The sequence below is a fragment of the Lontra canadensis genome, unplaced genomic scaffold (genome assembly GCF_010015895.1).
Source record: "Lontra canadensis isolate GAN:19392208 unplaced genomic scaffold, GSC_riverotter_1.0 scaffold72, whole genome shotgun sequence".
In the NCBI taxonomy this organism is placed as follows: domain Eukaryota; kingdom Metazoa; phylum Chordata; class Mammalia; order Carnivora; family Mustelidae; genus Lontra; species Lontra canadensis.
The window spans coordinates 9,601,446-9,622,607 of NW_022631066.1; positions in this window are offsets into that span (position 1 = coordinate 9,601,446).

Here is a 21,162-nt window from a genome sequence, read left to right on the forward strand (position 1 = left end):
AAATCCCCTTTTTCACAATTCAGGGAATATTTTTATCTTAACAGTTTATAGGGGCACCTGGGTGGCTCTGTTAGTTGAGTGACCAACTCTTGATTTCATTTTGGGTCATGACCTCAGGGTCCTGGGATTGAGCCCCATGTTGCACTCTGTGCTCAGTGCAGAGTCTGCTTGTCCCTCCCTCTCTGCTCCTCCCCCCAACTCGTGCATACATTATTTCTCTCTCTCTCAAATAAATAAAATCTTAAAAAAATCGTTTATGGGCAGCTTCTCTCTCAGAGTCTTCATGATTACTAGAGCCGGTATTCACGTCATCTGCAAGTTTTTTAGAGCACACTGTTTTCACTCCTTCTGAGTGTTAAATATAGCTTTTAATTTGCATATAATGTCATTGAAAAGTTCCCCCAACATCCAAGCATCTGTTGTACAATTGCAGACAATACTGACTCCATCTTTGGCCCTCCAACATGTTCATGTTTGCTCTTAGGATTGTCTTCCAGGCCCCTTGGAGATTGATACAGACCTTAGAAATGCCCACTAAGGCTAGGATTAGGGGAGGCTTCTTTTGGCCATGAATTTGTTAGAGGTAACATACTCTCTTCTCCTTCTTGATGCACAGGTGATGACCAAGATCTAATTAAAGGTTAGCTGTCAATTAAGGGCATGCAAGCCCTTGGAGGTGCATGTGAACACTTTGATCTCATGATCTGCATGTCTCCTCATTCTATAAAAATCTCTGGACTAAGGTCTAGGTTTTGCAAAGAATACTTGTGCGACTGCCATGGATTGTTGCCCACCCGATGCCCTGAATACAGTTCTGTATAAACTGTATGGTGGGGGTCGTTTGGTTTTTGGTCTCAAAGTGCCTTCTCAGTTTGGAACTTATTTTCTGGTCCCTTCTCTACTTTTAATATCCATCCACTGAGTATGAGGATCATTTCTTTTTAAAAAATTCAACCTATATGTTTGGATTCATATTCTCCACAATCTAAACCCTTCCTATGAGGTTTTCAAATTGACCATGAAGTTGTTTACAAAAATATATAGTCTTTGTCAATGTGAGGTCATCACCCCTAGAGTAATGATTATTTGATGCTTTTTTGCTTTTTTTTTTTTTTCGGTATTAGTTTTGTCAATGGATCTCTATAAACAACCAAACTATCACTGATTGAGAGCCTTTTAAGGTAACATTATTCTCTAAAGAGGACTTTATTTTTCATATAAAATAATTGAGAGGACACTCTTAATATGTGAGACTTCATACAGATGTAATACCAAGTTAAAATCATTTTTGGGGAAAGAACATTTTTTTTAAAGATTTTATTTATTTATTTGACAGATGGAGATCACAAGTAGGCAGAGAGAGAGGAGGAAGCAGACTCCCTGCTGAGCAGAGAGCCCGATGTGGGGCTTGATCCCAGGACTCTGGGATCATGACCTGAGCTGAAAGCATAGGCTTTAACCCACTGAGCCACCCAGGTGCCCCGGGGAAAGAACATTTTTGAAGAAAAGTTCCTTGCCTTATATTTGGGAACTTATGTTAATAATTGCTCATTTAAAAATTAAAAACAAAAGGACAACTTTTAATTTGTCTTTTGAAAAATATTTGTACTGAAGGAATGTTCCCACTAAGGAACCCCATTCATTGACAGTGGATCAGCCTTATGTGAGAGTTTCATGAGGATCTACCATTTTCTTGTTAGAAAAACACTACTGTCATCTTTTAAGGCGAGCAGGAAAATTAGTAGAGTAAACCACAGTTTGGTATAAACTACACAGCAAATGAGTGGCTTTTCTGAACATTTTTTGGCCATTGAAAAGTTAGAAAAATTATTTGAATTCAACATTTCTTTAAAGCAATTCCATATTTTTAAAGTCAAGAAGCCCTACTTCAATCCATTTAAATTATCTACATTCTAACTAACAGTAATGTGTTAGGACAAGAGTGGGTATAGGCTTTGCAGTGCCTAAAGCCTATGTAATTTGCTGGTGTTGGGGAGTTCTTTAAGAAAAAGAAAACAAATTCATGAGTACAGAATTAGGTGCAGAACTTTTGATAATTAGTTTCAAGGTAAAAACCATCTTCCCTTGAGCTGGGGATGGGGATGGGAGGTGCCTTGCATGTATATAGAGTGATGTCAGTCTTAGTGGGTCCTCAGAATGCATGCTGATGGGATACCTACAACGCACAGCAAACTCATGACCAAGATCTGATAAAAGGTTGAAACTGGGAGGGTGATGTCTATTGCCGCTGAGCCGGGTGGTTAGTAGAACTGCTCTCACTCATGGATTCTTGACTGCCTACCCATCCATCCAACCTCTTCTCTCCAACTAGAGACAGAATCAAAGACTAATAATAACTGACCTTGCTTAGGGCCACGAATCTTCCAGGTAGAACATTTCTACCTGAACTTTTCTTCTGCTTAGGTCCTCCCTCCTCATTTTTGGTTTAAATAATAGAATTCTAAATCTTTAGAGTTGAGATTGATTGGGGAAATCATTAAATCCACTCTAACAACTTAGTGACTAAGGCTGAGGTAACAAAGAGACCGGGGTTCAACTTCTGGCTACAACCCTGTTGATGTGACATCACACAAATGAATGCTTAAAGTCTCCATGTCTTCATCTGTAAAATGGGAATAATAAAAATGTCTTCCTTATTTTTGGATGAAATGTATCAAACATGTTGAAGATGATTTTAGGCACACACTAAATAAAATGAATGTTACTTATTGTTATTTGACCACTGAAAAAAATTGAGACTCACGGATATTGTCACTTGCCCAAGGCCACCCAGCAGTTAGTGACAAATCGGGAATTAAAACACAAATCCTATTAATGCTAAAAGCTATTTCTCCATTTATTCCTTTGCCCATATTCTCAGCATCAACAACCATAGACCATGAATTGGCAAGAAGGGGAAAACACATCTGGGAAGCTTTGGGTCAGAGAGCTGGGGACAGAACCTCTTCTCCACTTGGGTGGGTAACTTGAACCTTACTTTTACCTCTCCTAATCCACAAGAGTACTTGAGCCAAGTCATGGATTTACAATTTTATTTTAAAATCACCACCAAGTCGGGATGCCTGGGTGGCTCAGTCGGTTGAGCGGCTGCCTTCGGCTCAGGTCATGATCTCAGGGTCCTGGGATCGAGTCCCGCATCGGGCTCCTTGCTCCTCAGGGAGCCTGCTTCTTCCTCTGCCTCTGCCTGCCACTCTGCCTGCCTGTACTCTCTCTATCTCTCTGACAAATAAATAAATAAAATCTTTAAAAAAAAATCACCACCAAGTCAATATCTTTTTACATAGTGAGAAGTCAGTGCCATGTGTAAAACCTTGCACTAGGGACAATGGCTACCCAATAGGGCTTCTGTGACAAATCCCTTTCAGTCTAACAAGGTGACTTTGCAAAGGCAGAGTGTTAGAGCACCTGGGGTGGAGGAAGAACCAGGTTGCACACAGAGTGATCTTGGCCGTCCCAGTCTTATCTATCTTCTCTGTGCTATGATGAGATGCTACAGAATTGCTGGGCTAGCAACCTGTTGGCCAATACCAAACTCAGTACCTCTTTGTAGGTAAGACCTCCAATCAACCTTGTGCAAAAAGAGAGACCAGACTCCTACTTTTCTTGTTAAAATAAATTTATTTATTTAGGTACTTGTGTATTTATTTATGGGGAGCAGAGAGAGAGAGAGAATCTCAAGGAGACTCCCTGCTGAGCACGAAGCTTGTCATGGGATTCCATCTCACAACCCTGAGATCATGACCTGAGCTGAAATCAAGAGTCTGACACTCAACCAACTGAGCCACCCAGGCGCCCCCAGATTTCTTTTTAAATCTCTTAACTATATTTACCCCACCAAGCCCTATTTAAAAGAAGAAGAAGAAGAAAATGATTAGAAGCAATATAACTGATGTAAAACAGAAGCAAAGAGTTCCTGCCCCTGTTGCTCTCTGAAGAACTAAGTCCTTCTGTTAACCAAACCTCCAGCTAATTTCCAGAAAGACAAAGATGCAACATACCTAAACTCCACCACCTAAACAACCCTGCTGGCAAATCAAGAAGAGAACACTCACTATCCACTAGAAAACTGGGGTAAGAATGGATATTCGTTTTCAAAATAGAAATATCTTGGTTTTCTAAATATTTATAAAATGCTCTCTTAAAACTTGAAGAAGGGTTGCCTGGGTGGCTCAGTGGGTTAAAGCCTCTGCCTTCTGCTCAGGTCATGATACCAGGGTCCTGGGAGAGAGCATCTCGCTCTCTGCTCAGCAGGGAGCCTGCTTTCTCCTCTCTCTCTGCCTGCCTCTCTGCCTACTTGTGATCTCTGTCTGTCAAATAAATAAATAAAATCTTAATAAAAAACTTGAAGAGTTTGGAAGTCTGAGAAAGACTCAGTACGGTGCCAACATTCCAATTCAGTATGTTGTAAATATTCGGAAAAGAGAGAAAAAATACTCCCTCAAACTCCCCAAGAGTAAAGGATTTTATCCCCTTGTTTTCTAGCAGCAGCTTGAATCCCAAATCATGTCAAGGTCCAAGTATACTCAGCTGTGAATCTCAGAACCGTCCCTGGGAGCCTAGGCTGCGCCCTGAGCCTGCCCTCCGACCCTGTTCCTGGTCAGGAGTGCGATGCTGCTGGATGGACAGAGCCACTTGCTTAAACAGAGGAAGAAAGTTCACCCAGGTCGGGGACACCATTTGTGTCTCTGAGTCTCACTAGTAAGGGTACAGAGCCATCAAGCACCCTCAGAGAAACTGCCTGATGACTCACTGGGATTTCACTGTGTGTGGTGGACAATGATATAAAATGCAGGCAAGAATGGGAATCAGCAAGGGAAAGCGTCTGTGAGGGGTAAACCTACAAAACTTCAATAAAATTAGGCTAAATTCCTCCGGCTCTTTCTTGTGAAAGTAGGTAAAACCCTTCTTTGATGTCATTTCTTTGGCTTGGCACACCTCATGATAAGTGGGAGGATTAAACATTTATCCAATGTTCAGATTTATTCAACAGACATTTGCCGAGGGCCTGTAATCCAGGTCCTGGGTCACTTCTCAACATTATCCTCAGGTTGAAATGGCAGTGACTCTGCCCTCAAGAGAAAACCACTAGAAGCATCCAGTTGGAGTCCCAGAGGAGAAAAGAGAGAGTCTGGAAGAGGCAGTATTCAAGAGGTAAGAGGTAGGAGTTTTCTAGAACTGATGTATGATGCTGGTGGAAATTTCAAGCAGAATAAATGAAAGAAAAATCCACATATGGATGCATTATAATGAAATTGCAAGGCAAAAAAGACAAAGGACTAATATTAAGAGCAGCCAGGAAGGTGAGAAAGTGGGCGTGGACTATTGTCCTGCGGAGAACAGCAGTCAGACTGCAGAAAGCTAGAGGAGGTATAAGGATCTCTTCAAGTTGCCAAAAGAAAAACAGCTGGATTAGAAATCTTAAGGCAGATCTTTTTGTTTATGTTTTTTTGTTTGTTTTCATTTTTTATTTTTCAATTAAGCTCTAGGCCCAGCGTGGGGTTTGAACCCACAACCCCAAGATCAAGAGTCTCATGCTCTACCGACCGAGCCAGCCAGGTGCCCCTCAAGGCACATTCTAAGAAACAAGTCAAAATAAAGACATTGTCAGATAAGTCAAAACGAAGTTTGTCACCAGGAAGACACACATTAGATGAAATCTTCAAGGACATCCTTCGGGCAGAAAGTCAGTGATCCCAGATGGAAGACTTGGGATGCAAGAAAGGATGAAATATGTCAGCAGATGTAAACGAAGAGTGCCTGCCTGGCATAGCAGTTGTACTATCTGGTGGGCCTTGAAGTATATATGGAAGTAAAATATCAGAGAAAAATAACGTGTAAGTCGGGAGAAGTAAAGGAAGGTCCTTATATTATCTTAGAGGTCTGATTAAATTTAGACTTGAATAATTATGCTTAATTTGTAAGGCAAGTCCTTAAAAGAATAGAAACACACCCTAAGTCAAACACATTGGAAGAGAAGAATGCTTGGTTAATCACAAAGCAAAAAGTAAAGACAAAGGCGGGGTCCAAGGACCCAGAGGGGTCTTGCAGGACCTGCTAAGAGAGTAGGGTGGAAATCAAGCAGGAGGCAGCAGGAGATGAAAGCAGGATTTACCGAAGGTATATAGAGAGTGAAGGTACAGACGAGCGTCTGGGAGACTCAGGAAAAGAGGGAGTCTCGTCGTGGCTCTGGGTCTGGGGTTTTTCTTGAGGGTTGTAGTCTGGTGTCTGGGTCCTCTCAGGCATCCAGGAACTGGCTAGAACAAAGACGAGGGCCCAGGTGTTACTCATTAGAGTCAGGGGTCTTGGGGTTGAGATGTCCAGCGCCAGTGTCTGGAATACACATATGATGGCTTTGTCTGGTCATTCTCACCTTGTCCTTCTGTAGATGCTCTATTCTAGAGGAATCATTCATTCCTCATTCGAAGTAGCACAGACGCTATTTGTACTCAGGTGTGCATGAAGTGGGGATGCGGGTCCTACCAAGAACAGAAAAGCAGCAGGAAAAGGAGCAAAAGAAGCTCTTTATGAAGTCCTTCAAGTTTCCCTGTCTCACAAAGAAACATGGAACAGGGGAAATAATTGAAAAAGACAACACAGGATGGCAAGTGTAAACCCCAAATATCAGTGATTGTATTTTATATGGTAATAGACTTGATTCTCTAGTTAAAAAAATAGATTGCATTAAAAAAATAAAAACAATCCAGCTATGTGCTGTGTATATAAGATGCACCTAAGAAGATTCCGTTCTTGTGATTTTAGAATAATTTTACAGGTACAATACTCACTTGCCAGGCTCCGGGGCTGGCATGGAGGAAACATCACAGAAAGATGACTAGCTCTGATGCAGGTAGGCGGGGTCCCAGGACTCAGAGGGGGTCCCGCGGGAACAGCCAAGAGGGTCCTTGGCTTCTGCTCAAACATGAGCAGAGAGGAAGTGAGAGCAGAGGTTACTGAAGATACAGAGAGAGCAGACCCAGATGGGGTGTCTGAGAGACTCAGAAAGGAAAGGAGAGAGAGTCTCATCTTTGTTCCTCGTCTGGGGCTTTTACTGACCATGGTGGTGTGGTGCATGTGTCCTCCCAGGCTTCCAGCAACTGGTCGGAGCAAGGACAGGGGCCAGGTGTCCTTCATAAGTCACTTACTCCCTGGAACTGGGGGTCTTGTTGTTAAGACATCTAGCACCGGTGGTCTGGAATTCTCCCATGATGGCCTCACTTGTCATCCTTTAACTGTTATCTGTTGTCCTGGAAGTCTCCATAGAAATCATTAACTCTTTGTCCCTTACAAGGAGGACATACCTGGCAGGAGTAAGATGGGAGCACAGGTCCTAGCAAGAATAGAAGCAGGAAAAAAGAAAAGAAAAGAAAAGAAAAGAAAAGAAAAGAAAAGAAAAGAAAAGAAAAGAAAAGAGAAAAGAAAAGAAAAGAAAAAAAAGAAAGAAAGAAAGAGAAAGAAAGAAAGAAAGAAAGAAAGAGAAAGAAAGAAAGAAAGAAAGAAAGAGAAAGAAAGAAAGAAAGACAGACATTTTGTTTCTGCACAGGGTTGCTTCAGCTTCCCCATCTCAGCTGAGGCAGGCCACAGCAAAGAGGGTCATGGAACCCATGGTGGCCCGAGGACAGGCAGAGAGAACAGCCTGTGCCACAGCCCCATGGAGAGGCTGTGCATGAGGTCAAAGAGCAAGAGAAAAGGATGCCTGTTGCTGGAGGGCGAGCGTGGTCAGCAGGTGCCAAGGGAAAAAGCAAGGATGTAAGTAGGAGACAGAAGGTGAGTGATCTTGTCAGTCCCAGGAAGCATGTGGGACTTGAGCTTCAGAATGACGAGAATTTGTGGAGAGGGATGCTGACCAGAACCGTCTTCCAGAATGAAGGCCCAGGCTGTGGGGTCGGGGCAGAGAAAGCCAGGAGGCTGAGCTTGGGGAGCACGGAGAGCGGGCCTCACCGCAGCGTGAGCAAAGCCAGAGCCCTGATGGAGGGCCCCGTGTTGCTCCTGGCTTTTAAGATGCATCAGGGCTTCAGATTCTCAGTGATGTGGGCACTATTCACAAAAAATGAGGAAAATATTGCTATTATCTGCATTTTGGAGATGAAAAAATCAGGCCCAGAGAAGTTAAATATGTCTGGCAGAAAGACACGTGTGGTTGTGGAGCCGATGGGCACAGTACAGTTCTAGAAGCCGAGCTCTCAGGCCCCCACACAGCCCCTCCATTCCAGGAGGGGCTGAAGAGAAGGGGCTCGGGCTGCCCACATACTGGGTCTGGGGAGTGTGGGGGGCAGGAATCAGGAGGACGCCCAGCTTTTTGGCTGGGGCAGTGGGGTGTGCCATGGTGTCCTTTACTGAAATAGAGAACCCAAGAAGGGGAGTGGGTCGGGGGGGAACAGTGCTGTGCTGAGTTTTGGATCATTACATTTGGGGTACCCGAGAGGCCTCTCAGGGGAGATTTCTAGCAGGTCTTTGGCCATCGGGATCTGGCTTTCAGGAAAGTGTCTGGGAGAAGTTGGGGGCTGTCTGCGTTGGTGGGTGGTTGAACCCAAGGGATGGAGTGAGAAGGCCTTGCAGAGAGCGGTGTTCTTCCCTGGGCTGGAGGCAGAGCAGGGGCCCAGAGCCTCCACCAGAATCGGATGTGTACTGCGGACCTTCTTTCCAGAAACCATGCTTGTGCCTGTTTGTTATGTTTGTCATGTTGGCACCCAATGCTGTTTTAATGGGGGTCGTGGACCTCCTCCCCCAAGTCTATCAATGGACTCACTGAGAGTCAGTGGATTTCAGGTTCAGGAGGAGGAGAAAGTGGGATAGGACAGAGTTCCGAGATCACTCGTATTTAGATGGCGGACAGGGGACGCCTGGGTGGCTCAGGCGGTTAAGCGTCTGCCTTTGGCTTAGGTCATGATCTTAGGGTCCTGGGATCGAGCCTTGCATCGGGCTCCCTGCTCAGCGGTCTGTTTCTCCCTCTCCCTCTGCCCCTCCCCTGACTTGTGTCTTTGCACGCTTGCTCTTTCACTCTCTGACAAATAAATAAATAAAATCTTTAAAAAATAAAGTAAACAGAACAAATAATCCTAAAATTTATATGGAACCAGAAAAGACCTCGAATAGCCAAAGGAATATTGAAAAAGAAAGCCAAAGGTGGTGGCATCACAATTCCGGACTTCAAGCTCTATTACAAAGCTGTCATCATCAAGACAGCATGGTACTGGCACAAAAACAGACACATAGATCAATGGAACAGAATAGAGAGCCCAGAAATAGACCCTCAACTCTATGGTCAACTAATCTTTGACAAAGCAAGAAAGAATGTCCAATGGAAAAAAGACAGCCTCTTCAATAAATGGTGTTGGGAAAATTGGATAGCCACATGCAGAAAAATGAAATTGGATCATTTCCTTACACCACACATGAAAATAGACTCAAAATGGATGAAGGACTTCAGTGTGAGAAAGGAATCCATCAAAATCCTTGAGGAGAACACAGGCAGCAACCTCTTCGACCTCAGCCGCAGCAACATCTTCCTAGGAACATCGCCAAAGGCAAGGGAAGCAAGGGCAAAAATGAACTATTGGGATTTTATCAAGATCAAAAGCTTTTGCACAGCAAAGGAAACAGTTAACAAAACCAAAAGACAACTGACAGAATGGGAGAAGATATTTGCAAACGACATATCAGATAAAGGGCTAGTGTCCAAAATCTATAAAGAACTTAGCAAACTCAACACCCAAAGAACAAATAATCCAATCAAGAAATGGGCAGAAGACATGAACAGACATTTCTGCAAAGAAGACATCCAGATGGCCAACAGACCCATGAAAAAGTGCTCCATATCACTCGGCATCAGGGAAATACAAATCAAAACCACAATGAGATATCACCTCACACCAGTCAGAATGGCTAAAATTAACAAGTCAGGAAATGACAGATGCTGGCGAGGATGCGGAGAAAGGGGAACCCTCCTACACTGTTGGTGGGAATGCCAGCTGGTGCAGCCACTCTGGAAAACAGCATGGAGGTTCCTCAAAATGTTGAAAATAGAACTACCCTATGACCCAGCAATTGCACTGCTGGGTATTTACCCTAAAGATACAAACGTAGTGATCCGAAGGGTCACGTGCACCCGAATGTTTATAGCAGCAATGTCCACAATAGCCAAACTATGGAAAGAACCTAGATGTCCATCAACAGAGGAATGGATAAAGAAGAAGTGGTATATAACACAATGGAATACTATGCAGCCATCAAAAGAAATGAAATCTTGCCATTTGCGACGACGTGGATGGAACTAGAGGGTATCATGCTTAGCGAAATAAGTCAGTCAGAGAAAGACAACTATCATATGATCTCCCTGATATGAGGGAGAGGAGATGCAACATGGGGGGTTAAGGGGATAGGAGAAGAGTAAATGAAACAAGATGGGATTGGGAGGGAGACAAACCATAAGTGACTCTTAATCTCACAAAACCAACAGAGGGTTGATGGGGGGAGGGAGGTTGAGGGGGGTGGGGTTATGGACATTGGGGAGGGTATGTGCTATGGTGAGTGCTGTGAAGTATATAAACCTGGCGATTCACAGACCTGTACCCCTGGGGATAGAAATATATGTTTATAAAAAATAAAATAAAAAAAAATAAAGTAAACGGTAGGCAGAAAAAGAGAAGTTGCAGAGGGGACTTGGATGTGGAGCCATGAAAGTTGGCCGGCAGGCATGTGGACCCACAGGAAGGGGTCGCTGGCAGCAACAGTCACCCACATGCTGGTGTCAGGAGCACGAATTCCTGTCCCCTCAAAGATCCTTCCAGCTAGGCAAAGAATCTGGTTGACATGAGACAGAGTAACAGGAGGGAATGGAATTTAATAGGTGTGTGTATGGGGAATCCACACAGACGTGGGAATCCCAAAGACAGTCAGGCAACACGAGGCATGTGTGTCATGCTGAACGAGAGAGAAGGGGGCAGTGTCTGGACTTCAGCCAAGAGAATGCCCTTTCCAGGGCCATAAGAGGAACAGATGTCTGCTCTACCCTACAGATGGCTCCCTCAGATACTCACCCTTATTCTGGGAAAGACGCCCAATCTAGATTTTTCTGTGCGGTTAAGGGAAGGGCAAAAGAGCCTTTGGCTCAAAATAAGCCACATGCCAGAGTGGCACATTATGGGGGGCTACCCCAAGCCCTTTCACTGGATACAGGTGCAAACGTAAGTGTGGTAGGAGGGTGTTGAATGGGTGTCTCAAAAGTTATCTCCAAACACACCTTTCGAAGGAGGTTTTGTAAACAGCTTTTCTGTGAGCTGCGATTCCTCAATCAAGATGCTGACAGGTTTTACGAGAGTTGAGCAGTCATGCTACAGATGCCTGGGATGACTGGCGGATGCTCCCAGGAACCTGCACCCCATCATTCCCTCTTCCCATCTTCCCAGAGACTTCCCTCCCATCACACCCCTTCTCCTGACATGTCCCTAACACCACTCAGGGTACCCATGACCCCCACAGGCCTGCAGCTGGCCTGAGAGCTGGGATGCAGCCTCTCCTGGTCTGTCCTGGCTGTGCTCCTGGCCCTTGGCTCATTGCCTGGCTGGTGCAGAAGACGGCACTCTTCTCTTGGCCTTGCTCTTGGCCAAAGTTGCTGCCAAACACCCAGAGCAGAGAACGGTGCTTATGATGACGAGGCCACCCAAGTGGAATGCACCCCGAATGTAGAGAATCTGGGCCCAGGAGGACAGGATGTAGGGTTTCCCATACTGCCCTTTGCCCTGCTCTGATGCACCCTGGCCTGTGGGGGGCTCAGAGGAGATGGGTTGGCTCTTGTCTCAAAGGTCATCTGGTATCAGTTGGGGCCAGGTATCAGCTCTGCGCCAACTGTTACATTGACAACTAGTAATGCTTAGCTCCCATTGCCACTTATTCTAGAGGATTTGACAGGAAGTAGCTATAGCCATAATTAAACATAAAGACAGAAACATGACTTGAATGAACAGTTATCAGTCTCTGGCCCAAGGCCTCTTGAGAGGTTCTTCTGCTCTTGTTCCTCAGTGGACTTGCTGCAGCAGGTGGTGGTGTGCAAGAGTGGTCTGGGCGGAGTCTAGGATCTCAGCCACAGTGGAACCTCAGGCACACCTTTCCCCTCTGTGGGCCTGGATTTCCTGAGCTCCTGGGCCACAGATCCTCTGAGGCTTGTTTCAATTCTAATACCCTTTGATTCTGTGACTTTCTAAGTTGGAAAATGGTATGCTCTGTGCCTTTCTCTTCTTTCCCCACCACAGGGTCAGTTCTACTCTGTACTCTGTCCTAGGGTCCCCATGCAGTATGGCAAAAAGAAAGTACGAGATGCTTTTGATTAGGAAGAAGAACTGGGACACAGAAGGGGATGGTGTTCACACCATTCCCCGGATTTAGACCATCACCACTCCAACAGGCCATCCCCTCCCTGGTCTGTGGCTTCCTTTTCTGGTTTTGCTTTTCCATGTTCCTGGAAGGGCCCTCCCCCACTGCATTCTCTCCTAGCTCCCACTCGACTTCTACTTCTAGAAGTTCAATGAATGACCCCAGCTTTTCAACTCTGGGTGCTTCACTTTGGAAAAAAACTGACCCTACAATCCAAGACACCCTATGATTTCAGCAAAGACCTCAGTGGTGCCCAGCATTTATTTATTTGTCATAGAGCGAAAGAGCGAGCATGCAAAGATGCAAGTCAGGGGAGGGGCAGAGGGAGAGGGAGAAACAGACCCCTGAGCAGGGAGCCCGATGCAAGGCTCGATCCCAGGACCCTAAGATCATGATCTAAGCCAAAGCAGACGCTTAACTGACTGAGCCACCCAGGCATCCCCTGCCCACCATCTAAATAGCATCCCAAGATGCTAACTCATTACTCCCTCATGGATCACAACTGCAGGACCAAGATGGCAGGGCCACAGGCTCCTTCCTTCCCCTGCACGCTCTGCCATGGCTCATCTTGCTTGGCTACCATTAGACTTCAGTACGGCCTCCTTTTGAGGTTTTTTGGTGTCCTTTCTTGCCCATCAGAGAAGGTCTAATAATGTTGAACTTTAAAAAGGATGGAGCCTTCTCTTTCCTCCTAGGTTCCTTGGATTCTATTGAAATGTCTCTGCCTCTTTCTCTACTGGTAGATTTACATGCTAAAGATTATTGGGAGAGGCAGCCTTCCTTGGGTTATACAAGCTCTATACTCTTCTTATGACCAAGGGTGTCTATCTGCCTCTGATCGGCTTACCTAAGAGGAAGAGGCCATATGGGCTTCCTCAACAGCGAGCAGACTCCTGTCCCCAGCAGCTTTTCCTAGAGTCCCATTATACCCGTGTCTCTGTCTGTCTCCTTTCCTGTCTACCCCCTCCCTTTTTCCTCCTCCTCCCCTGCTTCTCTTCTTCCTCTTCCTCCTTCTTTCTTTTTTTTTTTTAAGATTTATTTATTTATTTTAGAGAGACTGTGTGTGCAGGGGGGGAGGGACACTCTTACTTACTATATGCACACTAATAATGGTAAAGCAAGGGGTCAGTCATGCTTTGATGCCTAGATTTTAAATCATAGAAGGATTTGATCTTTTCTGTCACCCATTATCTTGATGGCATATGTTCAGAAATCCTAATTCCTAAACCACAAAATTGGAGAACCAGTGATTTCTAGCCATTGTTCCTGCTGAATATAAAATCCAGTAAACCTATCACTGTCATTTGCCACCCATTTCTTTCTGTGGTTTACTTGGATTACTTTAGTGATCCTCTGAACAATCTTAAAGTAATAGGAAGTTATTACAAATAAAGGTATTTTCCTTGGATGAAAAACAAAACAAAACAAAACAAAACAAAAACCCCACAGTCAGAGAAATTGCTAAATGAGTTCAGTATATTCCTGGCTTGATAAGTATCTGAAGGAGGGAAGCTGCTTCTCATGAGAGAGAGGAATGTAGGTCCCATTTCTCTGAATTTAAGAACATGTTGACTTTCATATCTTCTGAAAACCACTTCAGAAATCACTTCCTGTGCCAGAAATGACAATAGTGAGAAATCTAATGCATGGAGCAAGTTACAAAATTCTCTGTGGGGCGGTTTTCATTTTGCATGGATTACTGTGTTCTGGTCAAGAGGTTTCATGTGGAGACATTTGCAAACTGCCTGCTTCCTTCAGGTCAATAAGGCTGTAGCTCAAGCACGCTGCGCAGTAGCTGGAAATTGGTATCCAGATGGCCTCCCTCGTGGTTTTCATTAGTGTAAACGGTTTTCATCATTGTTTTATAGATTATGTGCTAAAGTGAGTGGCACTTAGGTAAACCACTAAAAGTCATTCTGTGAAAGACATAAAATAGCAAAATTGAGCATAATTAAAGTGCTTTTTCTTTCAAAGCAGGGACTTTAGGCAGCTATAGTTTAGGATGGACCAAAAAGGTATAAGTGAAGGCTTTGAGTCAAGATGCCTGGGTCCATATCCTGGCTCTAATATTTAGCCAGCTCTGTGACCTGGAACCAGTTACTGAAGCTCTCCACCATACTGGGTTACTGTGAAAATTTGAGAGTCTGAAGTACTAGCTATAGTTCTTTCAATAAAAAGAAATACAGCAAAATTATATTTTGTGTGTGAGCCTGGATCCATAGGTGACTTTTGATTTTCCTACTCAAGGTAAATTCCTAAATGTTCTTTAATGAACATGCATTACTTCCATATGGAAAAAAAAAAAAAAGGAAAAAGAAAAAGAAATGTATCTAGTATTTCCCAGTTCATTCTGATAACAAATGATTCCTACCTTTATCCTAGGGCTCTATGGAAGTTTTAAGGATAGAATTCTATTTTGTTAGTCATTAGTAGAATGGTATACTCATTCATTCTTCTCTTCTCCCAACCTTTCTAGAACTACAGTGCTAAGAGATGCTGAGAGAGAGACACTGTAGGCATTTGTCTCTGTGAGTTTATAGTCTTACCCAGGAAGAGGGTGCGCAGGTATGATAGCAAAACAGATTTTATAGCAGAACATGCTAAGTACCTAAATAAAAGTGCTGTGAGATCATGCCAGGGAAGGGCGACTAACCCGGATTCGAGGGAGTAAAGGAAGTGAGGAAAGTCTTCCTCTGAAGTGAGGCCACGGTGAGCAGAGCAAGGAGAGAGAGGGAGCTAGCCGGGACACGCTTTGGGGTGGTTTGTGGGGAAGTGGCAGCCAGCCAAGGAGAAAGCTTGGTTGGTGAGAAAAAGCTGAATCTGAAAAAAGCTTAGTTGGGTGTGGAGGCTAGAGCTTCTCAGAGAAGAGGCCGAAGGAATAAACAGTGACAAGGTCATGAAGGGCCATGCAGGACATCGGGTGGCATTGAAACGTCATCTTTAGAATGACAGGGAACACCTGAAGAGTTTTGTAAGTGAGTCAGAGTCAAGTTTGGCACTTTAGAAGGCTCACTTGGGCTTCCGTGGAGGGGAGGCTGGAAGAGGTGAACATTCCTGTAGTCTTCTGGAAGGAAGGAGAAGCAGCCTGGCCTAGGGTGGCAGCCGCAGGGACGGATACTGTGGAAGTCTTGGGGAAATATCCCCTTGGGGAACAAGGAAGACAGTAGAATCCAAATGGACCCTCAGACCCTCAACTGAAGGTTCCCCACAGGAAAGAGGAAACACACTTGAGGCAACATTCAAATGATGTATTAACAAGTCTCTGAGGAGCCACTCCTCCCAAAGCAAAAGAATGCAGCCTTGTTTTTTTTTTTTTATTTCTTTGCAAATAAGGTCATCATGAGGAGGCTTTTCTGTGACTAAACTACAAGAAGATTCTCTGGGCTGTTCAAAGATCCTTTCTGTTTGTCTGTGAGACTGTTCATGGGCCCTTGATAAAGCGATGAGGTGATTTCATACTGCAGAAAATGGCCGGTACCCCTGAGGGCTCACGAGCATGACAAGGAAAGATGCCGTAGAAGGAAGGGAGCATGGTCTCTGCACTGAGTTCGGCAATGACCTTGGGCAGGGTTGAGGCTGCGTGGGTGTGCAAGACTCTGGGATGGGAGATGGACAGGTGGCTCGGGTGAGATGCTTGCCAGCACTATCTAAAAGCTATGTGTGGAAATATTCCAGAAGAATCAGGCTGGAGACAGAAGGAGGCAATAATTCTTGTACAAATCAGTGGTGATCCACTGCTACTCAACTGTTACCATCCCCAGCTGAGAGCCTGCTGGAGCAGCCTGTGACCCAGAAGCTGTCTCTCTGTCAGTGAGATCTCTCTGATCTCACTGCTGGGCCACCTGACTGCAGGTTTTCCTGTAGCTAAGTACCCTCTTTGACTTACCTACGCAGTCCTTTGTCAGTCTAAATGTATCCGTGGCATTTCTCAATATGGCGGCTTTGCCACTCTCTTCTTTCCTTGATTCATTCAACAGACATTTACGAGAGTGTTTACTGTGCTGAGCTCTGGACACAAACATGAGTGAGCCATCATTGCTGCCCTGCAAGGGGCCACCCAACCCAATTTGAGATTTACTCAGTGAGACCCAGGCCATTCGATACCTGTGATTAGGTTCTGTTCTACTCAGCAGATGCATCTTTCAAGATTCAGCCCATTACTTCCCCTCATTTTTCCAGTCTATAGAAGTCATCTTTTATCTATCATGTTCTGGCATCAAATAATGGGCCGCTGGGTTGTTACTCACTTTGTGGAGAGTTTGTTACCTTCCTAACTGCATTGTGGGTTCTGGGTGGGAAGGCTGTGTTAGGCAGCATTCTCCAGAGAATCAACGGGAGGTGTAAGGAATTTCCTAGAAAGAATTGGCTCAGGTGTTTACAGAGGCTGACAGGTCCCAGGATCTGCAGTCGGTCGGCTGTACAGCCAAGACAGCGAGGGTATAGTTCCAATTCAAAGACAAGAAAAGCCCCGTGTGCCTGATTGAGCCATTGAGCAGGAGGAACTTCTCCTCACTCACAGAGAAAAGGCAGGTAGTGTCTCTTTGTTCTTTTCAGACCTTCAACTGACTGGATGAGGACCACCCATGTTAAGGAAAGCAATCTGCTTTACTCAATCTACCATTTCAGATGTTTGGGTTGGTCTTTTTTTTTACTTTAAAAAAATTATTAATTTATTTTTATTTTAAGTAAGCTCTCTGCCCAACATGGGGCTTGAACTCATGACCCCAAGATAAAGAGTTGCATGTTCTACTGACTGAGACATCCAGTCACCATAGCATTTCAAATGTTATATCTTGAACCATCCTCATGGACACACTCAAAATAATGTATGATCAAATATCTGGGCACCTCATGGGCCAGACAACTTGACACATAAAATTAGCTACCAGAAGGGTCTACCCGTATATCCCATCTCTTAGTAGCACCAGCCCTTACACACCAAGGGCATGTAAGCAGCTGATAATGTTCGGGGGTTGGGGCAACCTCAGGCCTCAGACTGCAGTGCATGGAGCCCTGGGACAATTAGAGAAGCATTATTTTGCAGGGGTGGAGGCGTGGGCGGAGAGGCTCTGAATTAAAGAACCAGACACACAATCCAAAAAAGTCATCAGTGCAGAGAGGAAGATTCTGCGTTCAAACCAGTAGAACAAAACCCAGACAAGAGGGAGACAATTCAAAGCAAAAAATGCCAGCTGGAGTCAGGAGAAACTCCCTGATCTAGGGAGTGCAGGAGACGTTTCTCTTCCTGGTGTAAGTTGGACCGGGGGTCTGAGAATAACCAGCCTGAACCCAGTGTCTTCCTCCCTCAGCTCTAAACTCCTCCCTGTGACAAAGGGGTTGGAGGATCCCCACTGCCTGTGGGAAGGAGGCACCAAAGGTGTCTGACACACTTCAGGAAGCTTTTCATAACCACTCTTCTTGCTGAGAGCGTTTTGGGGGGACCAAGTCATGAAGAGGTCACAGCCCCCTATCTGCCACGTAGTCAGGTCCTCCAGCGCCAGCTGACGGGGCAGTCAGGGGGTGCCAGACAGGAAGTGTGTGGTGTGAAGCCATGAGGAGAATGGGTGGGCAGTGAGCCCTCTCCCTGGAGAGAAGTCTGTCGGGAGCCTACCGAACCCCCTGTTCTACATTCCGAGGATCGAGGATCGCTACAGTGTACACAACAGAGCTTTACCCTTGTAGAACTTACATTCCAGCAGGGGGTAAAATCAGATGGTAAACAAAAAATAAATAGGATGACAGAGTGAGAAGGAGGGAGAGTGAGAGGTGCAGGGGGGCAAGAAAGGAAAGTTCTGGAGATGGTGGTGGTGAGGGGCCCCACCATTCCCTCCGATTGGCCTGGGTGGGATTATGAGAATCTGGGCCAAAAATAAAGGTAGCAACACCCTCCTTCCAGGCCCCGGATGAAAGCAGAGTACAGCTAGATGCCCTCAGGCAGTGGTTTTTTGACATTTTTTTATTTGACATGTAGGTCAGGAAAAACGTTTCACATCAAAACGCGGTCAGTCCATGCATTCTTTTCTACCTAATTTTTGAAAAAATGACGGTCATGACTCAGCACCTTGAGCCTATGAGCCACTGGCCAATGGATTCTACACCGTGGCTGCTGGTTCAGTGCCCCTGCCGGGCCCTGCAGAATGCAGATGCTGACACCACACCTGTGGGGGTTCTCAGCTGGAAAATCTGGAGCAAGGCCTAGCAGCCACATTTTTAAAACCTTCCAGGTGATTCTAATGTGCAGGGTTGTGATCCATTGGTGCTGTTGGGTAGTGACCCATGTTGTGAAAACCACTGCTTGATGGGTTGAGCTAATCAGCAACCATGAGGTGGGGAGGTTTTCCCATTCTCTGGTCCATCATCCTACCTGGTGTGCAAGACATGGGAAGATGGGAAGAAAAATCAGGCTGTTGCCCCTGCATCCGCTGGGGTCACTGGACAGAGAAGCGCTGTCCTAGTTTGTAGAGCAGTTTTGACGCAGTGAACCCCTCTCATCAGGAGTGGTGGGAACTCCAAGTGCCCAGGGGCCAGAGAAGGGCCAGTCTTGCAAGCAGGCCTTTCTGAGGATTGCAGTCCCAGCCCCATGATGCTAGGTCTTCTCTGCACACTCTTCCTTATCCTTGTCCTATCCCTTTTGACCACTTACATCTGCTTTTCCCGCCTAGTGAGAAACACAACTTGGAGCCATATGACATCATAATATATTCAAGCTGTCCCAGGACAGGCTGCCTGAGGAAACTTCCCAGACAAGATGGTAGGGGGCCTCGTTCCTTAAATGGTAGAGTTCAGGCATTGCTGGAAGCAGTAGAGGTTTCCAATAATAAATGTGTTGATACTTTGGTCATCTGCATAAAAGAAGAACTTGCCACTTTGGTTTACAGAGATTGGCCAGAGAGCCTATTCCAAGGGCCTTAGCCACAGGCTCTAGAGGTACACAACTGGGGTGATGTGATGTTGCTAAAGCGCATTGCACAGCCACACACACGAGGGTAGTTTCTCCATAGCCAAGCCTGAAAAATCTCTGCATACAATGACAAATATTTGTCTGGGATCCAGGCCCTACGGTGGCAGTCAGGAGATGGTTGGATTTGTGGTCTGAATTGTATAGTAAGCAAGAGCTGATGAGGTCAATGGCTTTTGACCTTGCTTGCACATTAAAATTATTGGGGGGGGGGTGTTGTGGTTTTGCTCTTTTAAAATTAAAAACCAATGTCTGTGTCCTATTCCCAGAGATATGGATTAACTGGAACAGGGTGGGGCTCAGGCGTCAGTATTATTTAAAATTATTTAAATTATTTAAAAAGCATCTTGTGATATAATAAAATGCAGCCAGGTTAGAGAACCACTGTCTGGAAGAAATACATAGTTCATGAACATTTGCCAGCTTCTGGACCAAATGTCACCATATGCAGTTCCATGGGAGCAATCTTATGGGTGTCCGATACCATGGCGGTCCTTCTGCAGTGTCCACTCAAACCAGGAGCCATGACACAGAGGAAGAGGAAGGGCAGTTCTCTTGAAAGGGAAGCTGTTGCCATCATGGACCTGTTGGCCAAGTCTCACTGAAGAACAAGCAGTCTAGAAAAAGCAGGTGACAATGGTTGGAGACCCCGCTCAGAAGCACCGCAGTGGTCAAGCAGACACAAGTACCTTACAAAATTGGCATAAAGGGAGCCATCAAGAAAGTGGCTTTCCCTTTTCTAAGAAAGATTAGCACAATAGGAAACCACTAGCTATACTCCCTGTAAGACCCACTGGGAAAACACTAGTCACATGGATTCAAGGAACCAAAATCTCATCTGATGGTCCCAAGGGCCATATATCTGAAGAGAGTCTTGCTGCAGGAGGATAAAGGGGCATGTAGATCATTTGAGCTAATTTGTGAGAAGGTCCCAGGCAAAAAGGACCTGGCCAACTTCCTTGGACTGGATATTATTCGTAACATTCTCTGTGCTCCCTGGTCAAAAATGGCAGATCATGATTGAAGCTCATGTAGGCTCCATAGCTGTGGATGGGGGTATTTCCTTCATCCATTCTGTGTAGGGATATGTTTCCTCTGGCTGCTGTAAAAATTACCCCAAATGGAGCAGTATGGAACAACACCAGCTTATTTTCTTATTGTTTTAGAGGCCAGAAGTCTGAAATAAGTCTGATTTGGTAAAACCAAGGTGCTGGCAAGATTGCGTTTCTTCTGGAGACTCTAGCCATTTGCTGGCTTTTTCTAGCTTCTAGAGGCTTTCTGCATTCATTGGATTTTGGTTCCTTCCTTACATCCCTCAGACCTCTGCTCCTTGCCACACCTCTTTCTCTAACTCTGACCAGCCTGTTGCCTTCTCTAAGGACAGGAGTGATTGCATTGGGCCCACCCAGATATTCTATTTCCCATCTCAAGATCTTTAACTTAATCACACCTGCAAGTGCCTTTTGCTGTATAAGGTACTATATGCTCAGGTTTCAGGGATAAGGGTGTATTTGGAGGCAATGCAGATGTCAGGGGATGTCTTCTATCACAGTAGGTTAAGGAAAAAAAAAAAAAAAAGCATTGTCAGATTCACAAGATCCCTTATGCTCAGTGCTATGGGATTGGCCAAATCTGGAAAAAGATGATAAAAAGCCTGAGCAGAGAGGTACAGATCAATGGTTTCAAAGCCATGAGATGATCCCAAGCAACGCTGGGAAAGACAAAAAAGGCATAAAAGAAGTTTATCCTTCCTGTGATGTTTTTGCTCAAAAAGACAAATGATGAAGAAGCACAACATTGATTTGTGAAAACTC